Genomic DNA, 6,593 nt, shown 5'->3' with positions numbered 1-6,593 from the left:
CATTTCATCTAGGCATTTATTGGAGCCCGGAGCGAAAATAAAAGGATTCCGCCTCGCTAATTTATGCATGGAATGACGTGTTTGGCTGCGATTATTCAACACTCGCTTTCGCGACCGGCCACCACATTATCGTTCAGCTTCCAAGCGACCATAAATATAATCCTTTCTACGGATGGGTAAGGTTCAAGGTCTACTGAAATGGCCATAAAACGTAACCGGTTCGAAAGAATGTTTTCCCCAGTATCGTTTTGATTGGGAAGCTGGTTGCCGACCAACAGTTTCAATCGAAGAAATCATCATCGTAAAGAATTTCTGAGCGATTGACGTGAGTCAAATATCAGGCAAACATCTTCCGGGGGTTCAGGTTTCGGGATTCGGGACACCGTTTGACATTTGGGTTCGCCAGCGTAACTCAATACGAAAGACTTGAATGCTGGCCTGCAAGACACGAACCTCGTGTAAGATACACTGACAGTCGACACCGGATACGTGTCCGGCAATCGGTGGCCGTGTGTGTGTTTGTGTTGGTTAACCAACGTTATTGACTTTCTCTTTCAGCAGTATTCAATCCGTGAGTGATTTGAATGCACAGCACAGGCAAGCCATCCCATCCGACCCTAACGGTCTCATATATCTTAAGGCTCAAAACAGGTTGAGTAACGCCCGGATAGCGACAGATTGATATCTCCGACTAGTTGTTGGGAGGGGTAGCTGTTGCTGTTTGGTGATGCTTTTTTGTTGTTGTTGTGCGTGAGCTGAGTTGTTTGTGGTTGCTTTTTTTTGCAATACAATTTCTCCACCTTGTTGATCATTTCTTTTTCCCACATCACCTCGTTGTTTGCTTGTTTCCGCTCTCGTTCTTGCCTCTTTAACAAACAGAAAGTGAAAAGAAAAGCGTGTGATGTGCGCGCGTTCATAAACTGGCTCGTTAGCAGCTACGGTGGTGTCTTCTTTTCCCAGCGCCGCCGCGTGCGCTATCAAACCGTTTTTTCTGTGTGTGCGTTATTTCTTCAACTTTCTCGCATCTCCCATGGCTGATAGCGAGGCGACTCAATGTCGCAATGGAGAACTGCGGGCGAAGATAAGCGGAAAGTGGCATGGGCGACGGTGGTGATTGAGTTGGCTTTCTTTTCGCAATTCTTTCGCTCGTTAACTTGTTGCTGGATTTGCACGCGTTATCAATACTGCAACCTGCCGTAAAGACTGTCTATAGAGATCAGGGAAGAGTATAAGAAAAAGTTGTACATTAAGAGAAGATGGAATTTTTTCGTGCCTTGAGCCAATCCCGCAGATGGATAGAGAAAACTGAGCCCACTGTGTAGTGGTGGTACGTTTCCGGGACACGCGCGGAGTTCCGAAACTGGCGAACAATTCCGATTCAATGCTAATTCAATTAATTTACACTCATTAATAATTCCCCACTCAGCGTAGTGTTCGCTCTTTAACTCGCGTTCGTCTTGCTACAGAATATGTTGGGAAGAGCTGCGGTAAAAAAAGAGTTCAGTTGGCAGGGCTGTTTCAGTTGGTTCTGTTTGTTAGTCTCACACAAACATATTACAAAACACAAAGTTTGTTAGTTAGTTAGTTTGGGAGTTGGGTTTGTGTTCCTTTTCGCCCTTTCACTCATTTACTTGTTTTTTTCCCTTTTCCTTGAAGGTTAAGTGAGAGTTTGTAATTGGTTGTTTCTTTAGGGTCTTTGTCTCCAGTTTTTCATGTTTGTCGCTGTTCTTGCTTTCACGAAAACGTGACTCGCCACGTACTTACGTACTGCACAATTAGACACTACCATGCACGCACCACTCTGCACAAAGACAGCGAGGAAAGGAAGAAAAACAAGCGAGAAACATTATAATTAGCTGCTGTCCCGTTGGTGCGTTTTTGCATATTTCCATTAACTCGGCATCTGATTAGTCGTTTGCTGTTTTATTGTGGATTTGTTTTTCTTCCGGCTGCCTTGGTTTAGAGCGGTGTAATACCTTTCTTTGACAGATGGCTGATGGTGAAAGGCGAAAGTGTGTGAAAAGGGATGATGAAAGTTCTATTGGGCATTTTATGTTAGCAGAGAAAATAATTTTGCAGGAGTGTTTGAAGACGATTCTATAGAATGATAGTATAGAAGTTAGATTGCGAAAGATGTAAAGAAACGTGTAAAGCACATGATTGGAAAGCATTTTGCAGTTTATGTCACGGCGGTCGTAAATCAGGTGACCTCTATGCACCTGCCTGGCCTCTGTAATTCTGCTTGCTGGGTGTTCTTCGGAGAGGCTGCAATGCAAACCATGATCAGCGACTGCCTTATGTCTAGCTTTGTCCTAACACGTGAGCACAATGTAAAATTTAGTGTACCCAGCTGCGCGAAAAGGACCGGACAATGTTGAATACTTTGTAATCGAAGTCAAACGCGCGTCTCCCGTTCAAAATTGTTCTGTCGGGCTCGGTATTGCCTGCCGAGCATGGTTTAGAATGATTTATGGAAAGAAAGACCATAAAATTATGAGCTTATTGCTTAGGGCTGTAAGGTTGATGGGAACAATTTTGACGGAACTCATTCTGCAGGCGAACGATCTGTCAAAAAATGCAACAAAGATTCGTTGAACACGGCACGGTTTTTTGTAGTTGTGCAAAAGAATGGCCATGTTAGTTTTGCGTTGCTCGCAGAGTCTTTGCGTGTTACTTCTACACGAAAGCTTTCCAAATGTTTAACAAAAAGTTCGTTTAGCACACGCTCAGTTCTTGCCGGCGGAATATTTATGTTGCCTTAAAAACTGTTTTACCCATGTGCACTTGCGGCAATAATTCACAATGTGAATAGGTTTCTAAGCGGAGATTGATTTATTCTCTGAGTCCTTGTACACAACTTGGTGTTTCCTTCCATGTGGCTTCATCATAATGGTTTTCTGGGGGGAAAAACGCTCTCAAACACAATATCGATACACGTACATCCAGCCTACTCCACGTTCTTCAGCATTCTTGCTTTTAGAAAATCCATTTACCCAGACAGTACATTGAAGCCATGCAGGATGGTGGCAGTCTTCAGACAAACGTTCCAAAAACAATTATTTTCTACTCATCTGTTTCACGACCAGCGTCCCAATCGAACGAGTGATCATTGCTTTGAAGGACTAGACACGCGCGTGTTTAATAAAATTGAATGGTTTGGTGAACGGGAACATGTTTGCTGACGATCTTGATCGTGATGAGCTCGATCGTGATGGCGCAGGGCTGTGGGTGGGTACAGAACTAGGTTAACGTACACTTCATTGTGCTTCGGGTAGAACAGTGATCAGAGAGTGGCGAATGATTCACCATTCAATTGTTCATAATGAGTACATGATGGAAGGGAGTATGGGCCTTTTGTTTGGAAACTAAATTTCTTTAACCAATAGATCGTGTGTTCGGAATATAAACCAGAAATAGTTTTGATGCATTTGATGCAAAAAATCATATGTTCAATCATATGATCTTCGCAGTCAGTAGACGTCGCGTCCATGCAGGATGTTCATTATCTCCAAGTTACTAAAGTTACTTGGGTAGCACTCTTGAGGAGTGTGTTTGCCCCACATTCTACAATTCTGTTTGCTCCGATACTGTGTCGTTCTGCATTGGTCCTCGTCTCAAAAAAGAAAAAGTTTTTCCAAAATATACTAGTTCCATTCCCAACTGCTGCTGTCGAACAGGTATCACACGTTAATGTTTTGTTTTATTGTCAAGTCTGCCTGAGTCACGAGTCAATAAGATTTTGTATAAGTGCAGACTGTAGACGCCTCGCAAAATGTCCAACATGCAGATTATTCATACTTGGAGAAAATCCCTATTATGAAATCCTTAAGTTCTTGTACCATTTCTGGCTTCCGGGTAGGTTCAGACGGAACTCGATAGCAGGCCCTGCTTTGTTAAGTCCTACCGTATTACCGCTTCTGCCACCGGATTTCCCCAACCGTCTAGTACCGCTTAGTGGTCGTAAAATATTGCATTTTGTTCAAAACAAAACACAAATCGTCACAATATTTATCAAATCGTTTCCAAACACTCGCTCCCAAGTGTTCAATGCGGGAAGTTGAATGGCCTTTTAGTGCGGTAAATGATTCCCTGCATAGCATTTGGTCGAGTGGAACTGAACGGAGAAAAAGAAAAGAAAACGCAGCAAAAAAAGGGCCTAATGATCCGGTCGTCGTATGCGTTGTTGTAGGTTTCTGAAATCCCTCACCGCGTGTTCCTCCTGTGGTCTAACAACTTTCACTTTTCGGCCAGCAAGCAGCGGTCGGTGGCTTGTTTCTCGTTCCTCTCTCTCTATCTCTCTCTCTCTCTCTCTCTCTCTCTCTCTTTCCAAAAGCCGTCTCCCCGTATATAGTAGTAGCCAGCCGCCTGCAGTCGTCGTCGTCATCCGCGCTCTCGGGGTTGCGTCTGCGGCATATCGCGACACTTTCTTCTACATGTCGTCTCCGCATCTGGCGTCTTGTTCGTCGTTTCTCTGTGACTGTCTGGGGGTGTTTTTGTACATCCGGTCCCACTCCTCGGGGGTGGGTCGAATTGGCAATCGCGACCACTTCATCACCTACTGGTGCTAGTTTCACTTTCGATGATTTCTCCTACCTTTCGTGCCTGACAACGTGGCTCTCGTTTCGGACGCTCGATCGCGCGGCGCTTGGCCCTTGAGGCGGTTGAGCCGTTATTTATGGACAATTTCTTCGAAATCCGGTGATCACGCGTTCGGCTCCGGGGGCTTATGGGCGAATGAAATTGGTGCGTTTTTCGCATCCTCACCAATTCGTAGCTCGGGTGGAAATGAGTGCAAAAGGATAGGGAGCGGAAAGGAAGAGTAGAAACCAAAAAAAGGCATGGAAATGGAAAGGTACAGGCTTTTTTTCTCTCTTTCTGGCGTACAGCTTTCGAAATGCGTACACTTTTGCTTTTCTAAATTTTCAACCAATAGTCGGGCGTGCGAGAGCCGACTGAAATTAAAATTACCTTTTCGCGATGATAACAGCGGCGAGGTTTGATTTAATTTTCAATCATTACATCTCTGACACACCTCCTCAACACACATTGCGTCCTCCCCTTAGTGCCACGAACAAATCTTAAATTCGTGATCGGTAAGATAACAACGGAGGGAAATAAAAAAAACTCGGACGTATTGGAAGAGGTTTTGCATGCAGCTACAATCATTGGCGGTGTTTCATCGAGCGCTTTCCTTTTCGATTAAACGTGGCCTTTCCGTGGGCACGGTTCCGGCTTTCCACTGAACAAAGTGGCGGAAAGGTGGGGTGAGGCGGGGGTTTGTGGGGTGGATTAATTTTCCATCCACCGATTGATTTTCCATCCAGAGCGCGAGGGTGAAATGGAAATTTAAACAAAAATTCGATTCAGCTAAAGTAGATCGGTTCGGTCGGAGGAGGAGTAGTAATGGGGCGCGTTTCAGCGCTACTATTGCAGGGAAGTATCTGTTTTCCTCTCGGTTTCTGGTCCTCCCCCGCCTCCCCTTCTCCGTTCCATTCGTCTGCACGTTTCGTTTTTCGCTGCGCATTTCTGGCAGCTTACCGGGCACCGCGATTTGTGGAGTCTTACTTTTCAGAGCGAAGAAAATGCAGAGCAAGGTTAGAAAATTGAAAGGTGTCTCTTCCTTTCGCCATGTTTCACCAGATTTGGAGTGAAGTAGCAGGCAAACAAAAAAAAAAAAACCATCAAACTCAAGCTTCAAGAGCGCATGCGAAGCGAATGGATTGCAATCACATTTTAATAAGCCACAGTTTCGAATGCTTTCAGTACACGACCGACGGTACAGTTAGCGTGTTCGGAAAAGTGTAAGAGATTCACTGCCGCTCATTTTGGGACTGCCGGCAATTTGCAGCGTTCTGTTGCTTCATGCAATCGACCAATTGTGGCGTACTCGTTTGCGTCGTTGTTTTATTGCTCCTCTTCTATGACCTGAAGTGGTAGTTATGTTTCGTTCAAGGAGACCGATACGTAATTGGGAACCGGTTTGGGGGGTTTTTCAGTCTATAAAGCACATGTTTCTGTAACATTTATCAAGGCAATGTTTTTTTTTATCGATATAAGGGTCTATGAGGAGGTCTAGGGGTCTATTGGGGCGGACCGGTGTCCGAGGCGATAACGGCGCCGGTCATCATACGGCAGGACCGGGGTTCAAATCTCATCCAGACGCCCTCCTCGTACGCCTGGCTGACTGCTTTACCACGGGTAAAATTAAGTCACAGAAAGCAAGAAATGGCAGGCCGAAACCTCTCGAGGTTGTAGTGTCAAGAAAGAAGAAGAAGGGGTCTATGAGGACTTCGGTTAGAAAACTGAACATTTTTAGCCAACATCTATCAAACATTCCATCCAATCGAACGAATCACCAAAAAGCAACACAGGACGATACAAGTAGATTAAGTTGTAAAAAATAAAACGATTCAACTCAAAGTCGTAAAGTAACGTGTGAATGTGGGAAAAAAGTGTTACCAACATTTCCCGGCTAGAAAAACTTGGAAATACGTTCTTCAGGGTAACTTTTTATTACCATTTCATTATGCTACTGCTAATGGTATTGCTGGAAAATACGTTAAACACTTTCTATGCTTTCCATTGGAAGCGGT

General features: G+C 44.5%; 1 protein-coding gene across 4 annotated transcripts in view; it reads left to right on the top strand.

Annotated features, from left to right (window-relative positions):
- Positions 1–6,593, top strand: part of LOC118503374 (CCR4-NOT transcription complex subunit 6-like) — a 97,455-nt gene that overhangs the window by 29,205 nt on the left and 61,657 nt on the right. The gene's annotated exons all lie outside the window — the stretch shown is intronic.

Source organism: Anopheles stephensi, chromosome 2, assembly GCF_013141755.1.
Source record: "Anopheles stephensi strain Indian chromosome 2, UCI_ANSTEP_V1.0, whole genome shotgun sequence".
NCBI lineage: Eukaryota > Metazoa > Arthropoda > Insecta > Diptera > Culicidae > Anopheles > Anopheles stephensi.
The sequence above is the reverse complement of the archived record's forward strand: the minus strand, read 5'-3'. Positions and strand labels throughout refer to the sequence as shown.